The 12454-nt window shown below is 34.6% G+C and overlaps 1 protein-coding gene across 1 annotated transcript in view; it reads left to right on the forward strand.

Moving 5' to 3' along the window:
* The first annotated feature begins 1785 nt into the window (after positions 1-1785).
* The window catches only part of LOC127427370 (sodium channel protein type 4 subunit alpha A), a 94458-nt gene continuing 83789 nt past the window's right edge, over positions 1786-12454 (forward strand). The window contains exon 1 of the mRNA XM_051674940.1: positions 1786-1904. The gene's annotated coding sequence lies outside the window, so the exon portion shown is untranslated. The remainder of the gene's footprint in view (positions 1905-12454) is intronic.

Here is a 12454-nt window from a genome sequence, read left to right on the forward strand (position 1 = left end):
TTTGGTACCCATTCACTTGCATTGTATGGACCTACAGAGCTGAAATATTCTTCTAAGATCGTTGTTTGTGTTCTGCAGAAGAAAGAAAGTCATACACATCTGGGATGGCATGAGGGTGAGTAACTGATGAGAGAATTTTCATTTTTGGGTGAACCATTAATTTACTGTAAATATGCCCATATACAATTTGAGGACACTTTATGTATTTTGTTCAATTTGTTTTTTCAACCCCCGAAAAAAAAAAAAAAAAAAAAAAAAAAAAACAATACAATTTTTCTAATTTGTTTTTTTCTAACCTGTGGCAAAGTTTTGTGAGTTTGGGGCAGGACTATCAGTTATACAACCAATGGAAGACAGAAGGGAGTTTTCAGGAACTTGTTTGAAAAGAATGATTATTTTTGCAATTCTGTTTGGTGCAGAAATAACACATATTCTTCATGTTTTTGAATTGTGACACCAGAGGATGGTGCTACAAACTTATGAACAAAATCCAGTGTGACATATTACTGTTCATTCAAATTTTAGCTCCTTTTCTATCAAGCTGTATATACACTGTGGATAATGTGCATTAAACGCTCAATATTATTACAAACTAAACCTAAATAATATGCTATTATCTCATAATAGCAATCTATTTTTCTTTTATCAGGTTGTTGGTGTGCAAATCATTTACGTGAATAAGGCAGTTTATTTGCTGTTAAATAAGCTTCTTCTGTTTTTTATTTTTTTTTTTTATTTCAGAAATTAATGTTGTTGGGGTGTCAGCATGTGCAGCTCAATGATAGTTATTCATCCCTTCCAAGAAACATCTGCTTAGGTTAGAATATGGCAGCATTATCGGGATGGTCAAGCAGATTAAATTTCTCTTTAGCTGCCTGATCAACTTTAAATGGTGTGTGTGTGTGTGTGTGTGTGTGTGTGTGTGTGTGTGTGTGTGTGTGTATGTGTGTGTGTGTGTGTGTGTGTGTGTCTGTGTGTGTGTGTGTGTGTGTGCGAGTTTGGGTGGTTTACAATGACATTTTTTTAGGTTACAAACTGGTAATTACTAGGGTATTATGCTATAAATTTGGTTTATGAGGACATTTCTAGTGTCCCCATAATTCAAATAGCTTAAACACACACTAAACGATGTTTTATTGAAAATGTAAAAATGCAGAAGCTTTTTTGTGAGGGTTAGGGGTAGGGGATAGAATCTATAGTTCGTACAGTATAAAAATCATTATGTCTATGGAGAGTCCTCATAATGATAGCTGCACCAAAATGTGTGTGTATGTGTGTGTGTGCAAATACAAATACAAATACAAAACTCATATTCATTAAATATTTGACAAAAAGCAGCAACAGTAGTAATGTGCTATGAATAGCCTAACATTAAAAATAATAATAATAATAATTCGTTAAAATTCATAAATCGTCTAAAGGAAATCTTAAACTCATTATCGACTGGTTTATTTGCTGAACCGTTAAATTTTTCGCGCCTTTCATCAAACCAACGGTCTAAATATGCGTTTAAACGCATTACCTCTCTCGCGAGCCCTTTAGGTGTGGTATTAATATTTGTGCGGTATGGATAAATGTGTACGTTTCTGTGGTTATAATATACCTCAATATTTTTTAACTTAATACCTCTAAATAGTAGATTAGGGATTACTGTAAAACAAACGCTAACACGGAAAGGTAGAGCAGTCAGCGTGTTTAGTATTTTGTTACCCTCTTATGTAAGATTTTTTTGCAGCTATGATCCTACCTGAGGCTGAATCTCAGGTTTCATTCAAGACGTTTCTGCGTCAGTAACAGCTGTCCTGGAGGTTGCGCTGGCCCCGGGTAAGACAGACTGGAGACTTTAGCTGGAAAGAAGACCAAAGAAAGAGCGTTTTGTGGAAATATTTACCTCACTGTGAAAGGTAAGCTATGGTCTTGAGCACCGCATTATGCATAGGTCAGTCTGTGTCAAGGCAATAGTGTTTCTTTATCTGGAAGACTGCAAGATTTAGTTTGCTCTCTAAAGGTTTTTACTTGGTCTGTATAGACTCAGTGTTGACTTTATGTGGTGTTTTTAGTATTTTTCTTCTGCGAGTGGTCATGAGAATGTCTTAACAAATGTTTCTAGCTTGATAAGTGGTTATATAAGTATTGACTGGGATTTTAAATTGTTTAACTTTTTCAATGATTTAGGATAAATTAGAGATAAGATCATGCAGAATTGGAAATATAAGAACGCAAGAGCACCATTCAACAGTTTAGCTGAAAGTCAATGTAGTTGGATAAAATGTGTAGAGAAAATATTAAAATATTATATATATATATATATATATATATATATATATATATATATATATATATATATATATATATATATAATATATCATAGTATTGTTTAATAATTTTAATAATCATATATATATATATATATATATATATATATATATATATATATATATATATATATATATATATATACAATACTTGATTCTGATTGGTCAGTCGCAGTATTCTGTGGGGAAATACTTTTTTGGAACATCTGCTAAAGTGTATAACTGACCATTGTCCCAGGCAACCTTTTCTTTCTCTTTCATGGCATATAATAAAAGCAGTGGTGTAGCCAAGGGTGGGCCGGGGAGGGCCTGGTCCCACCCAAATTAGACACCCAGAATATTACAGATTATTCTTTGACTTCAAATAAGTATTTATAAAATAATTAAAAAAATGCATAAATTCTTATTTCTGAAAGTGTGAAAGAACTGTTTTAATGTGTCGACTTTCTGTTATTAAGGAAAATTTGGCCTATAAATCTTTATTGATGCCCACCTAAAAGTAATTTCCTGGCTATGCCCTTGAATAAAAGATTCGTAGTTTAAACTCAAATAAATATTTCATGTCTAATTATTTATTTATTTTGTTAATATTAATGAAATAATGTACTGTCAGATCATTATCGCAGAATAAACCCCTTGAGAGTTATACAAGACCTCAGATCACCCTGTTGGGATTTATTTTACGACAATGACTGGTTGACTATCCTATATTAAATTTTACTTTAGAATTGCCTTTGTTAATGTTCCAAATACCCTCTCTCACTTTGTATTTGCTCTTCTGCATACCTTTATTTGTGTATACCTGTATACGTGGGAATTATACAATATGTCCAATCTATTGTTCCAGAAGATGCTGACTGTGCATCCTCACTCTTTTTCCCATCCAACAGTGTCAGAGTCAGAGGTAAATATAGCCTGTGTCTTCGTTTCAGAGCTCGGCTGATGATGCTAGCAGTGATCAGTTGTATCCCACCATTCCTCCACTATTAATCCATGTTGCCCTGATCAGAGGCGTAGGATGATGGAGACTCTTTACTGTTATTCCCGAGATGCTCATCATAACCACACAAATCAGATTTTGCTTAACCCCCTACTGTTTTTCGCTCTTGCTTTTCACAAAGGTACCAGAAGGAATAAAATGTTCTACAGAGATGCCTGATAACTAGAATTCAGATTTAAAGATTTAAAGAAAATCTCTATTTATTTGCTAATAGTTTAAGTACTTCAGTTGCTCATGGAAAGGGAATGCTTGTTTTTGGTTTTATCAGAAAGGTCTGATGGAAGATTGAGACCTGAGGTTGGGACCTTTTCCGTGGTTGGTTTTATAACAGCACATGCTAGTTACTGGTTTGAGTGAGCTTACTTGAATCTAAAAGGTTGCACTACCATGATGTGTATAATACCAATATGGATGTATAGATGGAGAAGCTGTGCAAAGCGTTGTTCAGTGACATCAAGCGTAGCTTCAGTTCAGGCAGGTTAGTCAAGCTATTAGTTAGTCAAGTTAGTCACGTTAGTCAAGTTATTCATTGCCTTAACACCCTCCTCCATCCCCTGCTCCACCTCTTGTGTGACAGCTATCTGTCTTGTAGTTCTGTGCTCTAAGACTACAATTAATTGCCAGTTTGGAATTCCTATTTGCAGTGTGTTATTGTGCCTTGTTCTTGATTTACTAACTTGATATACAGTATTAGAAGTTCTTTGTAGCGTCTTTAAAATCTATTATGCATTGAAAGAATGGAAGTATTAATAACGGAGTGACTATTTGCACTTGGTCTAAATAGCACCTGCCACACAGCGTGGCTATTTGCACTCAAATAGTCTGGTGAAAACACAGAAATTAAAGAAAGACTGCGGCTTCAAGTGTCGCTTTTCTCACTTACCCCATCCTGTTTCCTGTCTCCACTCTTAATATTTCCTTTTATACTACTTATAATAATAAATAAAAATGAATACAAAGGTTGATTGCCTCACAGTGATTTGGTCATGGTGATGGTTGGGGAGTTGAGATAAAGATTTGATCTGGGTAAATTTAACTATGAATTTTACTATTGAAATATTGTAGTAACCATGTTTTTTTTTTTTTTTTTTTTTTTTTTTGGCAGAAGCCATAGTTTTAATGCAATTAACCATGGTGTCACTACAGTAATATGGTACTGATATAGTAACCATGTTTAATTTTGTGGTTACTGTGATTTTAACTACAAAATACCTTGGTCATACTATTGTTACTGTAGTATAACCATTGTTAATTTTTGTAAGGTAAGGTTAGGGTTAGGTTTAGGGTTAAGGGTGGGTGTAGGGTGTCTGTGGGACTCTAAACAAACACAATACACAATAAACACACTGCTATTTAATTAGGAGTGCAAACATTATCTGCCACTGTTTGCACCAGTGTGCAAATAGCCTCTGCCTAATAATAATAATAACTTTATTTTTATATCACCTTTTAGCAATTTAGCACAAAGTGCTTCACAAAACAATGTACCATGTTGCATTAGGAGAATGTTTTTTAGAAAAATTTTTACAATGTTGTTATAATTCTGCTGGACCTGTTGTCTTACCCCTGAGGGTTTTTATTCCCTGCGCTCCCTGCTCTGTCCACACATGGCTGCATGGATGGGCACATAGTTTGCCCAGAACAGAACAGAACAAAAACATATACCGAACACCAACATATTGCAGTAATTGTCTCTAAGTGAATAAAAGTATGCATTAAATATTCAACTCAAGAATTCATTTGACAGAAGTGGTCTTGACTGAGATACTTATTTGGTGGAGATTTTGTTCAATTTTAGGGTGTGTTGTCTACAATGTGTGTGTGTGTGTGTGTCTATTAAAGAGTACTGAGCATCACATGTTCTTGGATGCAGAAGGAGTTGGTTTTGGGTTTCTTTCACTGGTAAAACCATGTGATCTGACGATCCCTCTACCAACACTCTCCCTAATGTGTGCAAAAGGAGACATGGGTTGGAAGGTGCATCCGGATTTGGTAGCATCTTGATGTTTGGTATCCATTGTTGTCTTGGTTGACTTATCACTCTACCCAAAAATGTAAATTCTGTCATCATTTACTCATCCTCATGTTGTTTTAAACCTGTATAATTGTCTTTTAATCGGAACAGAACACAAAAGTAAATCTTCTACAGAATGTCCAATCTGCTGTTTTCCATACTGTAAAAGTGGAATGTGATCAGTGGTCATCTGGCTCCGATAAGCACCATTAAATTGCCATGAATGTCCATATGGTTGGAGACATGGCCTAGGTTGTGGTGCATGTGCTTTTGTGCCCAAGTAAATGGAGCCTAGCGACGCCACTGATTTCACCTCTATTTATATGTTATTAGAAAACAAGTCTTTATATGTGTGTAAACATTGTATTGACTCCTACATTTCAGATCACATTTGCCATGTTTTCCTTCAGTGTGCTCCAGAGTCCAGATATTCACCAGAAGGCCACCAGCATACATTAGGGCTTTGCATTTGAGGCCCTATAAAGAGTAGAGAACAAGGTTAAATGGACATGGTAGTGTTGAAGAGAACCATGGTTAATATGACCCTTTAAGAAGATAGCGGTCCAGAACATGCCTCGTGTCATCACGCCATAAAGATAAAAATTCTTCTTTGCACTGCTGATCAATTGTTTACAACTTACCACATAACATCAGTAAAGGTGGTCAAGAGATTTGGAATGGATGTAGCCTAGTAAAGCTACTCCTGCTGGGATAATGTTTAACCCTTAAATGCATTGTAATTTTCCCAAACACTCTTACAAATTCGGATCTTTAGAGACCCGGCACTTTTGATGTACAAAATGCCCAGATAGTGTAATTTTCAAAATACTTTCAAGACAATTACAAAATAATAAAATAAATATGTTTTGATATATTTTGATGTTTTAATTTTCATAAATTAAAGAGATAATGCAACAAATCTAGAACAGGATTAATTATTTTCACACTGAAATTTCATGAGATGCAACTGGCTGTTAAACACATATTGAGCTGCACAGAACACATAATCTACACAGAAGATAAGTTACACATATGTATTTTCTCAGGTGCTTATTGAGTCTAAATAGATACACAACTTACATTATTTCAGTAGTATACCCAAATGACAATTATCATATCATACTGTTCATGTGTTGTGTTTGCTATAGTTTACTTCAATGTTGTTTCTTCATCAAATAGCAATATCAAATGTAAATCAAGTCAATCGCTGAAACATCAGCGCCTCTTTGAGTAAGAAATTGCATGTATAATATGTATGAGTACACGCATATGGAATACTGATTATTCACCATTGCTGATAATTCACTGTTGCACAGAAAGTCAACGTGATATAGTACGTATTTGTATGAATATAGTACTCATTTCTATTGTAATAAACAAAGAAATAGATATCCTGTGATAGTAAACTTAAATAAATACTATATGAAATAATCATAAAAAATATAATTTATGGAAGTGCAAAAAAACAACAACTTGACACTCTTACATACTTCGGGTCTCTAATGACCATATACACATTTGGTACTTAAACCATTATAATTTTTATAATTTTTTATTTTATTTAATTTGTTTTGTGTTACACTATTTATAAGAGATAGATTGAGGAATACTAAAGTGGTGTGGGCAGAACTCCAAAAAATGGATGAGGTACAGGGGGTGGAATGAGGTCCCGGGTCCCTAAAGACCCTAGGTATGCATTTAAGTGTTAAAGGAATATTCTGGGTACAATACAAATTAAGCTTAATCGGCAGCATTTGTGGCATAATGTTGATTACCACAGAAATTAATTTCAGTTTGCCCCTCCTTTTTAAAAAAAGCAAAAATCTGGGTTACAGTGAGACACTTACAATTGAAGTTAATGGGGCCAATCAGTTAACATTAAAATACTCACCGTTTCAAAAGTATAGCCACAATACAATATGGGTGTTAACATGATTTTAATGTGATAAAATTGCTTACTAACCTTTTCTGTATAAAATTATATACAATTTTAACTTTGTTGCCATGACGACGTAACATGACAAACCCTAAAACAACTGTAAAATGTATGATTTAAACAACATTTCAGCTCAAATAATACACAAGTTTTTACATAATAATAAATGTAAGTGCTTTTATACAATTATAAGCTTCAATATTCTGTCTTTAAATGCTCCAAAAAGTGGCCCCACTCACTTCCATTATAAGTGGATCACTTTAACCTCAATTTTTGCTTCTTCTTTCTTTTTTTTCTTCTTTTTTTTTAAAGAAAGTGAGGGACAAATCGAAATAATTTTTTGTGGTATCAGTATTATGCCACAAATGCTGTCAATTGAACTTAAAGGAGTAGTTCACCCAAAAATGAAAATTATCTTATCATTTATATGCCATCATAGATGTTTCTTTTTTCTGCTGAACACAAACAAAGATTTTTAGAAGAATATCTAAGCTCTGTAGGACCTCACAATGCAAGTGAATGGGTACCAACAGTTTGAAGCTCCAAAATGCACATAACAACAGCATAAAAGTAATCCATGAGACTCCAGTGGTAAAATCAGTGTCTTCAGAAGCGAAATGATGAGGGGAAACAGTGGGTGAGAAACAGATCAATATTTTAGTCCTTTTTTACAATAAGTTCTCCTCCCAGTAAGTGGCGACATGCATGAAGAATGCGAATTGCCAAAAACAAAAGAAGAACAATGTGAAAATAAAAGTGGAGACTGATAGTAAAAAAGGAGTTAAATATTGATCTGTCTCTCACCCACACCTATCATATCGCTTCAGAAGATATGGATTAAACAACTGGATTACTTTTATGATGCCTTTATATGCTTTTTGGAGCTTCAAAATTTTTCACCCATTCACTTACATTGTATGAACCTACAGAGCTGAAATATTCCTCAAATATCTTCGATTGTGTTCAGCAGATGAAAGAAAGTCACACATCTGGAATGGCGTGAGGGTAAATTATGAAAGAATTTTCAGTTTTGGGTGAACTATTCCTTTAACTTGTGTTGAACCCGGAAAATTTCTTTAAGTTAATTGAAGAGGTGTTTCACTTTGTTGAAATCCCAATTAATGTGTCAGGATAGTAATTTGTTGAAATGTAATGGATTTGTTGTTAATGAAGTGATTTATCTGAACCATTCAAAGCCTTAATAATTAGCAAATACACAACTTGTACTCTTTTCAATGCCATAAAACTGTATTTAAGGTATACTGTACAAAAACTGTATTTAAGGAGCAAAGTCAAGGTATGCTCTCTGTCGCAATTTAAAGAAAGTAGGCTTTAATTTTCCCTGTAAATATCAGTCAATGACTTTCCATTTACTAAGCCAACATTGACCATGTGCTGAAACCCTTAAGCTGTGTAGTTAGGTGGAGTTGCACACTGTTTCCCCTCATCTTTATGTAGTAGTTCCCAAAAGATGGAAAGATTTTAATATTGCTTTGTTAAAAGGTTGGGAAACACTGTATTTGAGTGCAATGTAACAATTTTAGAATTGAGTGGTGGATATCGTTATGGTTTGTTGTCCTCTTACATCTGTGGGTTTGTGTTTTAATTTCAAAGCTTGAGTTTGTGAAGTTTCACATTAAAATTCTGAGCAGGAACTAAAACGGTTCAAGGAACGAAAACCAAAAACAAACAAAACATTTTCAATTGTTCTGGAGTGAAAACGTTATTTTTAAATGCTGGTAACTGGTTATAACCAGTTAATTTCATTCCAATAATTTTTTTATGAAACCAATATTTCTAAGTTGTTTCCAAGTCTTCACTGAATTATTGTTAGAGATGATGCATTAATACAGATTTGATGATCTCAGGTTTTGACTCAGAAGCAGATCTGTATATAAAATGATATTTAACTTATGATTGCACAAGAAAAATATTTATTGCTCGTTTTCACTTATTTTGGTGAGGCAAGTGACTTATTTTGAGCGTGTTTTTCCAGACCAGGTTGCTTGTTTTTTTTTTTTTTTTTTTTTTTTTGAAAAAAATCTGGCAACACTGCAATTGGTATTTCACCCACCCCTTAGCTTACTATGGGATGTCATCAGACAGCATTATTTACTTCCTGGGACTTGACCTGTTCTGTACTCTGGTTTAAACAAACCCTACTTTATCAGACCTGCAGTGTTTTATGGTAACTATAAAAAAGACATCCTTTTTGTGGTGTAGCTCTTGCTAACTGAAGATCTGATTTGAAATAATGCGATCAGGAAATGTCTTAGATAAAAGACTGGGGGTATAAAACCATCGGCAAGATGTATATATTAAGGTTTGAGGAAAACAGGGCCCCTGGCCTGATAGAGGCTCTTAAAAAGTGAGGATGGGGGTGGCATTCTGTCTCTTCCTGTGGTGATATTAGTCCCACCCAGAATGGCACTGTGAAGTTTAATATTGATGGGAAAATGACAGAGAACATCCTCTATTTTTGGCAGGAAGCTCTTAAAGGGATAGTTCACCCAAAACTGAAAAATAATGAATATTTACTTACTCATAATATCCCAGGTGTGTATGACTTTCTCTCTTCACCAGAACACATTTGAAGAAAAACAGAAAAATATCTTATCACAGTAGGTCCTTAAAATGCAAGTGAATGGAGATTTCTCTTTTGAAGCTCCATAAACGTCATCGATACGACTCCAGCAGTTTATGTAATGTCTTCTAAAGCGATATGATTACTTTTGATGTGAAAAAAATCAATATTTAAGTACTTTTTAACTATAATCCAATGCTTCAGGAGAGGGTGGAGTCCAAGCGGTCTCTCGTGTGATGTATTTGCATTGCCATGATACAGACGTACTCTCACGTTCTCCACTCGGTTGAGACATCTAGAATAAGCACACAAACGCACCATTGTGAGTAAAGAAACAGATAAATACATATCTAAACCAAAACCAACCAAGTTACTGTACAGCGTTCCTCCTCACTTGTAACAGCACTGCTCTTCCAGCTGTGACGCACATGCGTCAGTTCTCACGTGTTTCAAATGCCAGTGCGATTACATCACACACGCATACCGCTGCCGACCAAAAGCATGATTTAGAGTTAAAAAGGTACCTAATATTTATATTTTTTTGCACCAAAAGCAATTGTGTTGCTTTAGAAGACATTAATTTAACAGCTGGTATCGAATGGATGAAGTTTGTAATTTTTGGAGCTTCAAAATAGAAAACTCCATTCACTTGCATTTTAAGGACCTACTGAGCTAAGACATTTTTTTTATTTTTCTGGTTCTGGTGAAGAAAGACATTTATACACACCTGGGATATCATGAGGGTGAGTAAATAATAAGAGAATTTTCATTTTGGGGTGAATTATCCCTTTAAAGGGGACATATAAGGAAAACAGGATTTTTATTGCTCTACTGAAATTAAAGAGTATTTGCACTTTGTAGACAATTCTTAAATTCTTCATTAAAAACTTTGATTGCAAAAAAAAGTGAGAATCAGAATAAAATACAAGGCTTTGTGAAATTAAATGGACTATTCATACTGCTAAGCTTTGCAACTGATGTTGATGAATAAGAGAGATACGCAATATTCATTAGAATGGAAGGTTTCTGCTAAGCTCTTTTGCAGCAATTTATGTTATCAACATATTAATGGAAAAGTAGTTTATCACTGGCAACTTGGCTATGAAACACACACACGCACGCACGCACACACAAATTAAAGTTAAGATTTTTAAAAAGTTGCATTGACTTTCATTGCTAATATAACCACTAAAATACACTTAAAGTGTACAATAGTGGAGAATATGGCCCCTTTAAAGAGAAGAGACAGGCTGCATTAAGTAACAACAAACTGATAATGGAGCAAGTAGCTACGTCCGAATTAACATGCTCCCACTGGAACACAACATGTTGCTACCTAATGTTCCATTACCCTGATCAGGGCTCGACAATAAGGACTGCCCGATGGATAATATACTAGACGTGCCAAGGCACAGTCGCATACAGACACCAAGTGCACTCTCCTAGTACTGTCTTCGCTCTTTTCCAAGTGTCTTAGCAGCAGCTATTACCAGTGTGTAGAAAATAGAAGGGAAAAAACCCCACTTATTGAATTTTGTAGCGGGATTGCACGTCTTGCGCAACATTTTATGTATCCCCGCACATTCCGTGTTCATAGTGCGTGAAATCCCCACATTTTTTATTTTTACATGTTGGTGAAAAGCAGTAATCCACACATTGCAACACAAGAAACCAACAGTTTCTTTCTATAGGACTGAAAATCCATGTCTCTCCATGCATATGTCTCATCATCATATTCCCACTGTAAAAAAACAAGCACATTTTCTCTCATTAATTCGCCTTTAGAGATGAAGCGCCGAATGGTACGTAATAAACTTTGTTAAACCCCAGTTATACATGTGCCTGGAAATCACAAGCTGCTCAATATCCAAAATTTATGTATAGATTTAATTAGGTTTGTTTCAAAACGTAAACATTAATTCGACATAATACTAGTGTTTGATATGAAAAGAAGCAAGATCACTATGGCTATTAGGCTATTATTATTAGAGCTGTTCAGCTGCAGGGTGAAGATGAATATTCAAAACAGTCTACTTCATATCATCCTCAGGAAACACCAGTTACATGTCTCATTTCTGGACTGTACAGGTATTTTTGTTTTTGTGCTTTGTGCATCAGTCTGTGTTGGCCTTTAGGTTGTCTGATTTCATGTTATATACAGTACACATTGTTAATTCACAGATTAGGCCTAATATCTCCCTAATGTATATTACACATCACAACCGATTTGGTAGCAAGTCTCTTCTCAGGGATTCATATGTTTTTTACATTCAGACAATAATCACATCTTTAACTCAGTGATTCAATCTTTGATCCTGTGTGTGAATACACTACACATGGCCAAAAGTTGCATGACAGCATGATTAAACGAGTGACCGAAAACACATCATCTCCTCCACAGAACTCTTCACTTAAAAACTCATGTGTAAATGGCAGTATGGCTGAGGTTAATATGATGTATTTATGAATTTATATCTGTAAAGTGCTTATATGGGATTACATAAGGCATAAATCATATCTTGCAAATTATAAATGTGATTACATTTTGTGGGACATTGCCTTAAAAACATAATATATGTAAAAAAATATTTATCTTCGGACACAT

This window comes from Myxocyprinus asiaticus, chromosome 36, assembly GCF_019703515.2.
Source record: "Myxocyprinus asiaticus isolate MX2 ecotype Aquarium Trade chromosome 36, UBuf_Myxa_2, whole genome shotgun sequence".
Classification (NCBI taxonomy): Eukaryota; Metazoa; Chordata; class Actinopteri; order Cypriniformes; family Catostomidae; genus Myxocyprinus; species Myxocyprinus asiaticus.